This window comes from Lissotriton helveticus, chromosome 5_1, assembly GCF_964261635.1.
Source record: "Lissotriton helveticus chromosome 5_1, aLisHel1.1, whole genome shotgun sequence".
Taxonomy (NCBI): domain Eukaryota; kingdom Metazoa; phylum Chordata; class Amphibia; order Caudata; family Salamandridae; genus Lissotriton; species Lissotriton helveticus.
Genome location: NC_136065.1, coordinates 1,947,889,705 through 1,947,903,151, shown reverse-complemented (window position 1 = coordinate 1,947,903,151; position 13,447 = coordinate 1,947,889,705).

The following is a 13,447-nucleotide window of genomic DNA, read 5'->3' as shown; positions in this document are numbered from 1 at the left end:
GCGCTGCGGCACCCACGATAGCGGGTGCGGCGAGGTGTTTTCTTGGCGCCTGAGGCTGTGGGCGTGTCACTAGACCGGGGCAGGTGTGCAGGGACAAGGGGAATCTTGGAGCTTGTAGTTCCCCAGAAAGATGGAAAGTGTCCTGGAAGCGCCTCTTCAGATCGGGGCGCTATACTCCAACTCTGCCTCCCAGCTGCTCCTCGACGGCGAGAGATAAGGGCTCCGTGACAGGAAACATTCGCCAAGGGTCAGAGCTCGCCTCTAAAGTGCACCCCAGCCGCCTCCAGCGGTGATTCTACTATAACCAGCTGAGTGGCACCCAAAATCGGTAGCAATAAGCCACAAAAAAACTCTTCTTAAGACACAGACACTTGTCGTCTAGAAGATATATACTGCGCTGCGGCCTCCATTAAGTCAATAAATCAATCAATCATTTGTAGAGTGCGCTACTCATCTATGGGGGTCTCAAGGCGCTAAGGGGGTGGGGAAAGCAGCTACTGGTCAAACATCCAGGTCTTGAGAAGTCTCCTGAAGGTCGGCAGGTCCTGGGTCTGACGCAGGTGGGCGGGGCGGGTGTTCCATGTCTTGGCGGTAAGGTGGGAGAATGATCTTCCGCCGGTGGTCTTTCAGTGGATTCATGGGACGGTGGCAAGGGCGAGTTTGGCGGAGCGAAGCTGGCGATTGGGGGTGTAGAAGGACATTCGTTAGTTTAGGGATGCTGGTACGGTGTTGTGGAGTGCTTTGTGGGTGAGGAGCTTGAAGGTGATCCTCTTGTTGACCGGGAGCCAAAGCACATCTTGCAGGTGGGTGGTGATGTGGCTGTGGCGAGTGAGTCCGAGGATGAGACGTGCGGAGGCGTTTTGTATGCGCTGGAGTCTCTTCTGGAGTGTAGCCGTGGTTCGTGCTTAAAGGGCGTTGCCTTAGTCCATCCTGCTGCTGATGAGTGCTTGGGTGACCACCCTTCTGGTTTTGGTGGGGATCCATCTGTAGATCTTGCGGAGGGTGTTGAAGCAGCAGGAGGAAACAGCGCTGACTTTCTGCGTCATAGAGAGCGTTGAGTCCAGAATGAACCCCAGATTGCGAGCGTGGTTGGTGGGTGTCAGAGCAGCTCCCAGCGAGGCCGGCCACCAGGTGTCACGTTCTTTAGACTCCTCAGGATCAGGGTGATGCTCAAAAGGGTGCACCTCCTGACGTCCCCACACTCTGACTAGAATATATACAGAGCATAAAGGCAATCAAGCGAGGGATAGGGTTAGGGTGGGGACAGCAGAGGAAAAGGGAAACCTGTAATGAAACAAACAAAGGTTCAATATGGTATCTCTCATTAACTACTCTCATATAATTCTCACTAGAGTCAGAAACGTACCCTAAACAGGGTTCTCCCAGTGGTGAACCCCGCCTCTGTCCTAGGTAAGATAACTCTATTTCCATAGGGAATGTATTGACATCTATAATACAAAACATATATTATACACATGCCAACATATCCTAGCTTAAAAACAAGAATGATACTGTTCTCCATACATACCCTCTGTCACACACCCTTTATCCTAAATAATAATGCAGCTCCAACTCCAGGAAAGGAGTCATAAATCAAGTACAAGTCATTAGGTATCTCCAAAGATCTTATCCTGAAGGTTCCAAAATAATATAAACCAAATGTAAACTCAGGACTCCTAGAAATAACCATCTTGCCTCAGCCGTAAGGTTTGTTATTGCGAAGTATATAGATAAGGAAAGAAACAAGGCCTCAGAGCCAGCATAAGACTCCAGAAGACTAGGGATCTTACCGGTGAATGAATTGTTTGTGCTGAAGTTCCAAAAAAGTAAAAAGGAGTCCCCAGGAAAGTGCAGCCAGCCGCCTCCAGCAGAGAACACAGTTCTTCGCCGAGCGGAACGCGCCCCAAGGCTCAGGAAGAGCCACCGCAAGTCACAAATCCTTTCCACACCTCAACGGAGGAAACGGAATATACAAGAGGGGTACACACGATCACAGAACTTCAGAGCAGCGGCTAAGAGTAAGTAGGTTCTTCGGAGGGGGTGGGGAGCTGGGCGGGGAAAAGAGAAGGTGGGAAGCGTGAGGGAGAGCGAGCTGGGAGAGCATGGGAAAAAGAGTGGTTTAAGGAAAAAGGAGACAAAAAGTTACAGTTAAGACTGGAAAAGAAGAAGGCAAAAGCTATGATTTGTGGAGGGAAAAAGGAGGGAAAAGTTACAGGTATGGCTAGAAAAGAAGAAGGCAAAAGTTACAATTTGAGGGGCATAAAAGAAGGCAAACGTTGCAGTTAGGGCTGGGAAAAAGATGTCAAAAGTTTACGATTTGAGGAGGAAAAAAAGAGGTGAAAGATAAAGTTAAGGCTGGAAAAGAAGATGGCACAAGTTATGATTTGAGGGGGAAAAAGGAGGCAAAAGTTGCGGTTAAGGCTGGAGAGAAGGCAAAAGTCATGATTAGGGGGGGGGAAGAGGAAAAAGTTGCTGTGAAAGCTGGAAAAGAAGGTGGCATAAGTTACGATTTATGGGGGGAAAAGGAGGCAAAGTCACAGAAAAGGCTGGAAAAGAAGAAGGCAAAAGTTACCATTTGAAGGGGAAAAAAAGAGGAAAAGTTACAGTTTGTAAAGAGGAAGGCAAAAGTTACGATTACAAGGAGAAAAAGGAGGCAAAACTTACATTTCAGGCTGGAAAAAAGGAGGCAAAAGTTGTGATTCGAGGAGGAAAAAAAGGAGGCAAAAGTAAGTCACGGTGTAAGGCGAAAAAAAGAAGTGAAATTGAGCACATATTCGGTGGAAAAAACAATGGTGTCAAGGACTGGCAGAGGGGTGCAGGTTCGAGCGAGGGGGCTCGGCCTGCACCAGCAGTGGGAAGCTGGCCCAAGGACCTGCTCAATGGGATCACGCTGCAGCCTCCACTAAGTAGGTTCCAGGAGGGGAGCTAGGCAGAGTCAAGAGAAGGCAGGAAGCGAGGGTGAGAGCAAGTGGGGAGAGCATGGGAGAAAGAGTAGGTTAGGGGGACCAAGGAGGCAAAAGGTTCCAGTTGCTGGCTGGAAAAAAGATAGCAAAAGTTACAATGGGGGGGCTGAAAAGAAGAAGGCAAAAGTTATGATTTGTGGGTGGGAAAAGGAGGCAAAGGTTACAGTTAAAGCTGGAAAAGAAGAAGCAACGTTATAATTTGGGGGAGGGAAAGGAGGCAAAAGTTATGGTTTGTGGATGGGAAAAGGAGGCAAAGGTTACAGTTAAAGCTGGAAAAGAAGAAGGCAAAGTTATAATTTGGGGGAGGGGAAGGAGGCAAAAGTTATGGTTTGTGGGTGGGAAAAGGAGGCAAAGGTTACAGTTAAAGCTGGAAAAGAAGAAGGCAAAGTTATGATTTGGTGGAGGGGGAGGAGGCAAACGTTATGGTCAAGGCTGACAAAAAGAAGGCAAAAGTGATGATTTGAGGGGGGAAAGGGAGGCAAAAGTAAGAGAACAGTTTGAGGGTAAAAAAGCAGGTGAAAGTGAGCACAGATATGGTGACAAAAAACAAGTGTTAAGGACTAACAGCATGGTACAGGTTCGAGCGGGGGCTCAGTTTGCAGCAGCAGTGGGGAGCTGGCCAGGGTCATATATACTCTCTGAAACATTTTGTACAAATGGGCAGCAGTGAGATCCTACAATGGCAAATATATCACGCTTGGCAGCCCGGACACAGTCAAGAGTTATGTTATGTTAACAAGTATTTATTGAGCGCGCATACACCCTTGGGTTTCATGGCGCTGAGAGGAGAAGGCTGTTATGGCCATAACGCTTAGCCAGCCGCTTGCACGAATAGCCATGTTTTCAAAGATTTTCTGAAGCTGATAAGGTCTTTGCAGCTTCGGAGTGCCAGAGCCAGATGGGAAAAGCTACAGCCACCCAGACGTTTCCGTCTAAAAGACGAGGTGGTAAGCAGAAGGTGGTGGGCTGGGCGTAGGCAGCGCCTCGGGATGTATTTGGTAAGCCGGCTGCTGATAAATTTGGGGTAGTTGCCGTGCACAGCTTTGAAGGCCAAACAGCCATTCTTAAAGGACACTCTGTGGGCCAACGGGAGCCAATGGAGTTGAGCAAGGCAAGAGCTGGCCGAAGACCACTTAGGGAGTTTGAATATCAGTCTGGCTGCTTGATTTTGGACCATTTGAAGCCTTTTTAGCAGACCAGCAGGGAGGCCAAGGTAGATGGAGTTGGAGAAGTCGAGCCGTGAGAGTATCAATGCTAGAATCGTTTTGTTTTGTAAAAGTTAGTCCTTTGGGCTTCTAATTGATGAATCCTAATGCTATGGCAGTAGAATTAACAACTTCTTCTAACATCAGGTATTCCATGGATTGATAGTCCTATCCGATTCCTAAATAAAGGATTCCTTCTTGGTAAGCAGGAGTTACATAGCCAGTTCACGTAGGTTAACAGGTTATATGTTTATTGCAGATGATAGATTATAGGTTACTGACTAGCATGCCCTACCAGTAGCAGCATATTCTCTGCTCAGCTCACTCTCTAACTGCCATCCATCCTTACAGTCACTCACCAAGGTTCTGCAACATCATAATCTTGGCTGAGTAGTACAGGAAGCAGGGGAATGGAGCAGGAAGGCACTACAAACACATTGGATCATAGCAAATCTCCTTTCCTTACAAAATAGTAAAAATACAAATAGAACTAAGAGTCACTGGGATGTTTAAGCCTGATAAACTGTTCACACAATGGGTGTATCAAGCATCAAACCCCATCCACATGAAACTGAGAGTATACCTGTACACAGACCACACAGACCCAATTGAAATGAAAACTTTACCAGGTGCAGTGCCAGGGGAGGAACATTTTCATCTTCTACAGCCACAGGATTATGATCTACTGCAAACACCCTCTACAGTGTACTCTCACAAGACCAGGGAGAGACATTGCACATACCTTCTACTGCCCACGCTTACAGTACCACAGACACATACTCCACATACGTTGCACCACGCACTCTTGCAGGATTAGGGGCATCCACATACCCGCTACTGCATTCAGTCTCAGGACCAGAGACATAAATCACACCCTTTCTCTCTACAGTCCACTTTTGCTGGACTAGGAACATCCACATACCCGCTACTGTATTCAGTCTCAGGACGATAGACATAAATCACACCCTTTCTCTCTACAGTCCACTCTTGCAGGACTAGGGACATCCACATACTCGCTACTGCATTCAGTTTCAGGACCAGAGACATAAATCACCACTTTCTCTCTGCAGTCCACTCTTGCAGGACTAGGGACTTCCATATACCCGCTACTGCATTCAGTCTCAGGATGAGAGACATAAATCACACACGTTCTCACTACAATCCTAACTTGCAGGACTAGGGACATCCACATACCCGCTACTGCATTCAGTCTCAGGACCAATATAAGAAAATATTATAGCTAGAAGCTGATATCAGTAGAAATTTAGAAAATTGGAATAACTCTAAAAGTATCATTAATTACAGTAAGATAGAAGGACTACCCTAAAGTACATAATCAATAAACACATGGAATATATTTATCAAAACAGTATATTTATTTATTTATTTTATCTTTTATGGGCATAGTTCATTTAATAGGTCAAAGTTTCAGTTGTGCATAAAGGATACATAATGATGACTACATAGAATAAATATCATTAATGGACATTTGATATATACAAATACATGATGGTAGACACAAAGTTGATGCTGGCAGTGTGGCAGATGTCTACAACGCGCGTTTCGGCATACACGCCTTCATCAGGTAGCCGTCTATTGCACATGTATCTATTTCTAATCATTCAAAATGGTATACTGTTGCATCAAAAGAGTATCTGCTCGTAAGGCTTGATTGAGTAAGGTTATTTCTTCTGACGAAACCGTAGAGATGAATAGGGGACAAGAGAACACGAATGTTCTATGATATTATGCCACAAGTAACAAGTCACTAAGTGTTCTTATGCGAGCAATTGACATCTGGATTATGCAATTACGTGATGTATAACTCCGATACGAGGGTGGTCTCCAATGTAAGCCTGTCACATTGCGGCCATGTACGAGCGGTGGCGTCAGGACACGTATTTTTGAGAAACTACGGCGTGTCGGGGGAGATTTCCTGGCATATGAATGCTTCCAATCTATAAATCCTCTCGCCAGGACTCCATGGGCTAAGGGATGGTCAGGTTCCATGTACTAAAGTCTCAGGATCAGAGACATAAATCACACACTTTCTCTCTACAGTCCACTGTTGCAGGACTAGGGACATCCACATACCCGCTAATGCGTTCAGTCTCAGAACCAGAGACATAAATCACACACTTTCTCGCTACTGTCTACTCTTGCAGGACTAGGGACATCCACATACCCACTACTGCATCAGTCTCAGGACTATAGACATACATCACACACTTTCTCTCTGCAGTCCTCTCTTGCAGGACAAGGGGCATCCACACACCCGCTACTGCTTTCAATCTCAGGACCAGAGACATAAATCACATACTTTCTCTCTACAGTCCACTCTTGCAGGACTAGGGACATCCACATACCTGCTACTGCGTTCAGTCTCAGGACCAGAGACATAAATCACACACTTTCTCTCTACAGTCCACTGTTGCAGGACTAGGGACATCCACATACCCGCTACTGCGTTCAGTCTCAGAACCAGAGACATAAATCACACACTTTCTTGCTACTGTCAATCTTGCAGGACTAGGGACATCCACATACCCACTACTGCGTTCAGTCTCAGGACCGGAGACATAAATCACACACCTTCTCTCTACAGTCCACTCTTGCAGGACTAGGGGCATCCACATACCCACTACTGCATTCAGTCTCAGGATGAGAGACATAAATCACACACTTTCTCGCTACAGTCCACTCTTGCAGGACCAGTGACACTATGTACAATCACCCTCTATGGTGCCATTTTTATGTACCAGAGGAAATCCTCTACAGCACACTCTCGCAAGACCAGGAACATATACTATATACTGAATTTGTACTGTGCTTTCATTTAGGACTACTGAAATATACTCAACAAATCCTCTACTGCACACTCTCGCAAGACCAGGAACATATACTATATACTCACCAGGACTACTGAAATATACTCAACAAATCCTCTACTGCACACTCTTGCAAGACCAGGGAAATATTGTACACACGTTCTACCGCACTCTCCTACAGGACCAGGGACAGAAGTTACACTCAGTATCTACTTGCAAGACCATGGATATGTATTCACACACCCTCTACTGTGCATATACACACAGAAGCCTTGCAAATACCATTAGACCCCCACCTAAAATGGTACATATCAGACACTATAACATCCAGCACACAAGCCCAAAACTGTTTCCTCCACTACAAACATCACATATGAAAAGCATACACAGTTGCACATTCAATGACATTATAAACTTTAGCACACAAAACAACAATGTGCCAGATCTCCAAGGAGCAACATCTCTCTCAAACTCCCACAATGAAAACAGCCTAGTTATGGCATCACACTTTAATAACCCCATTTAAACACACTACATGACATTCTAAAGCCTTTAAGTCAGCAGTTCATACACTTTACATAAGGAAACTGGTTATCAAATGGACACAGAAATATCATGTCTCACCATCCAACAGTGCACAGAAAGTTCTCTATCACCGTTGCTTTCACTAACACTAGAACAGTAAGACTGCTCTAGCCTCCTCCAAATATAAACACAGAACAACTAGGGACCGATTTAAAGTTTGGTGGACACAGTTTACTCTTGTCGAGATGGCAGAGGACATAACCTCTGCCATCCCGAGAGACCTCTGCCCACCAAATTTTGATATGTCCTCCAGCCCCAGAGACATCTCTGTACATTGATAAGAACTACCATCATGACGGTTTCTGCCAATGTAGGAAAAGGTTTTGTTTTTCAAAAACAAACTCCCAAAGTGTGAGATTGGTTTTGAAAAATAAAAACTAATGGCTTCCATGCCCCGGAATTTTCTTGTCCCTCACCACCTCGTTTTTCTTTGCAGTGAAGGACAGGGAAAAAAAACAGCCATTACAACATCCACCCTAAATAGGGCAGGGTGGTGTCATGACCTTCCTCTGATAGTAGGGTGACCAGATTCTCAAAACAAAAAACTGGGACAGGTCATAGAGCTAGAAGTAGGACTACAGTTGACAGTAATCGTCAACATAAAAGTAGGACTATTTGACAGCTGTCATTGATTTAGAAAAAGAACTACAATGACAGAAGGATCCTGGCTGGGGCAGTTCTGATGTGGAGGGAAGGTCCCAACGGTGCTGGCAGGGCTGGGGAAGAGTCACGCAGGATGGTTTCATTTTTCGCTGCTGCTGGATTCTGTTGCAGTCCCTCGCTCGCTTTAAAGGGCAAGGCATTGGTTGCTGGCTAAATCTTGCTGCAGGTGGTGAGAGCAGGGTCGTGCTGTCACCGGTGGTTCCAACCAGCTGTTGTGCCGATGGCTGGCATCGGTGGTGTTGCATTGTACAAAGAGAAGGGAAATCTAGAGAGAAAATGTCTCTCTTTAAAGAATTTCCCTTCCAGCTACAACGCTCGCCTAAGTGACGTTACGCCTTAAGAAGCAGTGAAAATTAAGAGGCTTCCATACATGGGTGTTACGAAACCTTTGGGGGCGCATCTGACGCTGGCGACCAAGGAGATGATTTGGAAGGGGGAGTACGTGGAGTTGCTCAAACTGCTGCATCGGAAGGTACGGGCGAGGGAGGGGTCTAAAGAGGAGGAGTATGAGCTCCAGAAGCGGCCTATGGTGCCCCTCACAATTGAAAACTGGACGGCGGCATTTTTAATTTTCGCCAGCGTGTATTGCGAGAAATTTCCGGAGCGATCAGTATCCTTGTTTAAGTACATGGACGTGATTCGGAAGGCCCAAATCACGGGTGGCGGTTACGCGTGGGCCCAGTACGACGAGGAGTTCCGGGCTCAGATGGCTTGGGACCCAGAGGCAAAGTGGGGCGACTTGGACTGCGACCTTTGGCAGCACACAATGGGTTTGACCGGGTCAGGGAAGACCATTTTTACGGCCAGCGGGCTGCCCATAATTTATCAGCCCTTTCAGGGCCGACCCACCCGGGGAGGGGTGGGGGCAGGGGCCAAAATCCAGACGGGAATGGTGGGACCATGCTGGGATTTTAACAAGGGGGCCTGTGCTAGGGAACACTGTCGTTTCAAACATGAGTGTTCGGGCTGCGGGAAGTACGGACACCCAGTCCTGCGGTGCTGGGGACCGGCGGGACCGCCCCAGGGGTCCATGCATGGGCAAACTGGAGGAGCACGTTCGGGGGTGGGGCAGCAGCCGGGCGGCAATAGAGGAGGAAAGGGGTCTGGGCCCAAGGGCTCGTACTCCAATTAGGGTGGACCGGCTGTGCGCGGCCCTGCAGGACTACCCGGACGGGGGGCCGCCGAGCGTTTGCGGGTCGGGTTTCGGGACGGTTTTCGGTTAGGCTATGAGGGAACACGGAGCAGGCGCTGAGCAGACAACTTGAGGTCCACCAGGGAGCACCCGGAGGTGGTGCAGGAGGAGTTGGAGAAGGAAGTCAGCGCGGGTTGGATGGCGGGACCTTTTGACGATTGGCCTTTGGAGGACCTGATTGTGTCCCCTATCGGGGTGGTGCCGAAGAAGGAGGCGGGACAGTTTTGGCTCTTTCAGCATTTGTCGTGGCCGGCCGGGGGTTCAGTCAACGACTACATCGATGAGCGGGAGGCGATGGTGTCATACTCGTCGGTCGACGCGGCATGGCCTTGGTGGTGGCGGAGGGAGCCACGGAACAGATGGCAAAGTGTGACATCAAATCGGCTTTCCGGCTATTTCCCGTTCACCCAGATGACTGGGGCCTGCTGGGAGTCCAGTTTCGCGGCCGCTGGTATGTGGACAAGGCATTGCCGATGGGCTGCTTGATGTCATGCGCGCCTTTTGAGTGCTTTAGTACGTTCCTGCAGTGGTTTTTCATGGAACGGACGGGTCACCAGGGAGTTACTCACTACTTGGAGGACTTTTTTCTGGTCGGAGCACCGGGCTCCACGGACTGCCAGGTGGCACTGGACAAGTTTCAGGAGCTGATGGCCTATTTGGGTGTCCCGTTGGCGCTGGAAAAGACAGTGGGACCAGGCACGGTGCTGTCTTTCCTGGGAATCGAGCTGGATTCGGGGGCCATGGAGGCACGTTTGACAGCTGACAAATAGCAGCAGATGTTGGGCTTGCTGGCGGTCATGGTGGCGAAGCACAAGATGGCAGTGTTGGAGATTCAGGTACTTTTGGGGCACCTGAATTTTGCTTGCAGAGTGGTGCTTGTAGGGCGTACTCTCTGTAGGAGGTTGGGGAGAGCGTAGGCGGGGAAAAGGCCGCCACACCACCACGTGCGTTTGTCCGCGGGTGTTCGCGAGGATTTGCGAATGTGGCAGATTTTTCTGGAGCATTTCAACTTCGTCCCCATGCAGAGGGGAGACGACTTGGTCTGGGAAGTGCAGATTTTTCGGATGCGACGGGTTTGGTCTGTACTGGGAGGGGCAGTGGTGCGCGGAAAAGTGGTCATCGGAATGGGCAGAGGGCGGCAGGAGCATTGCGTTCTTGGAGCTGTTTCCACTAGTTGTGGCGATTGAGCTGTGGGGGACGGTCCTGGCTCACAGGCGGGTGACTTTTAACATGGACAACATGGCGGTGGTGCAGGTGGTGAATCGCCAGTCGGCAAGAGATGAGCAGGTGTTGAAACTGTTGTGGGTGTTTGTGTTGGGTTGCCTGCGCCAAGATATTGCCTTCCGCGCGGTGCACGTCCCGGGATCAATAATGACATTGCGGATGCTTTATCTCGTTCGCAGTGGGAGAGATTCCGTGGGTTAGCCAAGGAGGCGGACCCAGAACCGACGGCCATGCCCCGGAAGCTGTGCGAAGTCAGCAACACCGGATGTTGCAGCTGGTTCTAGGGTCTTTGGCGGAATCAATGTGCTCCACGTATGTGTCTGCATGGGGGGAGTTTGTGGCATCCGGGGCGCGATGGCGGGCCCCGGGACCGGAGAGAACAGAGGATGTGGTACAATTCATACTGTCTTTGATCGACAAGGGCCTCACGCGGGTCACTATATCGGGCAAGTTGGTGGGCGTTGCGTTCATAGGGAAATTGTTGTGGGGTTACGCGCCGTCGGCGGGAGAGCTTGGGGCCAGGATGTTGGAGGGTTGGGCCCGCGAGTGTGGGGGTGCGGGTCGGATGCGGCTCCCAGTATCGAGGGCTTTGCTGGGGAGGGTTGTGGGTGTGCTGGCGGATGTTTGCCGGGACGAGAGGGAGGCCTGTCTGTTTGCCACGTTGATGATTTGGATGTTTGCGGAAGCCTTTTGGGTGTCAGAGTTGCTGAGCGGCCGGGGGGGCGGTGGTTTGTTGTGGTCGGAAGTACAATTTGGGGCGGGGGAGGTACGGTTGTGGCTGCGGAAGTCGAAAACGGATCAGAGGAGCGTGGGGAAGTGGGTCCCTTTGGGTGGCAGTGATGGGGAGGGAGTGTGCCCTGTCCGATGGGGGCTGCGCTGGAGGGCGAGGGGTGAAGGTGACGGTTTGGTTTTTCGGCATGCGTGTGGGGCGGGGGCGAGGGGGTCCCAATTGTTGGCGGTACTGTGGAAAGCGCTGGTGCGGTTGGGGGTGGATGGTAAGAAGTTCGGGACGCACTCGTTCCGCATTGGCGCAGCGTCTGAGGCACATAGGTGAGGATGGGGAGGGAGGACATCATGCATTTGGGGCGTTGGGCGTCCGATTGCTATAAACGCTATGTGTGCAGCGAGGAGCAATGCTAAAGCGGTATTGTGGTGGCCTATGTGTGACTCTGTTTTCTCATTCCAGGTTCGGTGGCTGGCCCTCTTGCACGCAACATGGCTATATGGATAGTGGGTCACTCGTTTGTCAAGAGAGCACAACTTCAGGCGCAGGATAGCTACTTTGGGGAGAATTTGGGTTTTAATCCCGAGGTTTTTAAAGTGCGTTGGTCCGGGAGGGGGGGATGCGTTGGAAGGAGCTGGTGGGGATTCTGAATGGGATGGTGGTGGGGGACAGGTGCCCGGATGTGCTGGTACTTCACATGGGGGAGAATGACATGGTCCAGGAAACAGGTTTGGTTCTCATGAGGGCCATGAGGAAGGATTTGGAGGAGATACGAAGGAAATGGGCAGGTTGCACGGTCGTGTGGACTGAGTTTGTTCTGCGGCGGGTGTGTTAGAGGGGTGTTGAAACCCCAGGCAGTGGACAAGGCCAGGCGCAAAATCAACGTGGAAATGGTGCAGTTCTGCAGGCATTTGGGATTTGCAAGGGTTTGGAACCGGGATTTGAAGTACGACACGCCGGAATTGTTTAGAGGCTACGGAGTTCACCTCTCGCGTTTGGGGATGGACCTTTACCTTTTGGAGTTGAGAGAGGTGTTGTCCGGTTTGTTGGGTGTGCTTCGGGAGTAGGTGAAGGTTTTGTGCGGTCAAGGCATTGTTGGCACGTATGGGGGGGCAGGAAAAGGTGGAGGCGGTGTAATCACCTACCATCTGCCTTTTCCTGGGTGGCGGAGTTGTTGTTGAAGTTGGCAAAGGTTGGCTGGAGTTTGGCAATTATCGGAAGTTGGGGGAATTGGTGAGCGGGAGCAGGGAAATGTTAAGGGTTACATTAGAGGGCGTTTGTTACAGTTGCAGGAAGGCAAATAGGTTTGTAGGTCTTAGGAGGGTAACAGTTAGTGGTAGGTGGGAAGATGGTGACATATTTAATGTATTGCAATTTATGTTTGGATGATGCAGGGTGGTGGGTTTTTATCATGTGGGGATCGTAGGAGTGGTGGGAGGAAATGTAAAGGTGGTTAGGTAATTCGATGTTTAGAGAGGTGTTCGTTTTGTAAGGCAAAATTGCCAGTTTAATAAAGTGTGATGTGCACCTGTTTCAATAAAGCGGCCGTTTACACACAAAAATGCGTGTCAGTGTTGCTTGCCCCCCTTTCTTCCCTCCCAAGGGGGGTTTCGGGGGCAGCCGAGCAACGCGAGGTCTGCCCCCTGGGCAGATTTGGGAGGGGGAGGGGGCGAGCAAAGGCAGCCATTTTGCTGCTTTGGGCTGCCTTGGGGATAGCCCAAAGGCAGCCCAAATTTACATAAAAAGCCCAAAAAGTGTCAGTTAACTGGGGTCTCCGCGCTGGCCCAGCCACCATTTTAGGTTTGGTAACCTGGTGGCTGGGAGCGTAGGTCAGGTGTCTGTTTTTGTCCCACCCACCCACCCTGGGCTCAGGTTTTTGGTTGGGGTGGTTTTTATGTAAAAGGATATTTTTCTAGGGCCGGTTTGAGACAGGTGCACAGTGGGGAAAATCTTGTATGTTTGTCGCTTGGAACAGGTGCTGGCGGAGTTGTTGTTGAAGTTGGCTAAGGTTGGCTGGAGTTTGGCAGTAATCGGAAGTTGGGGAAATTGGTGAGCGGGAGCCG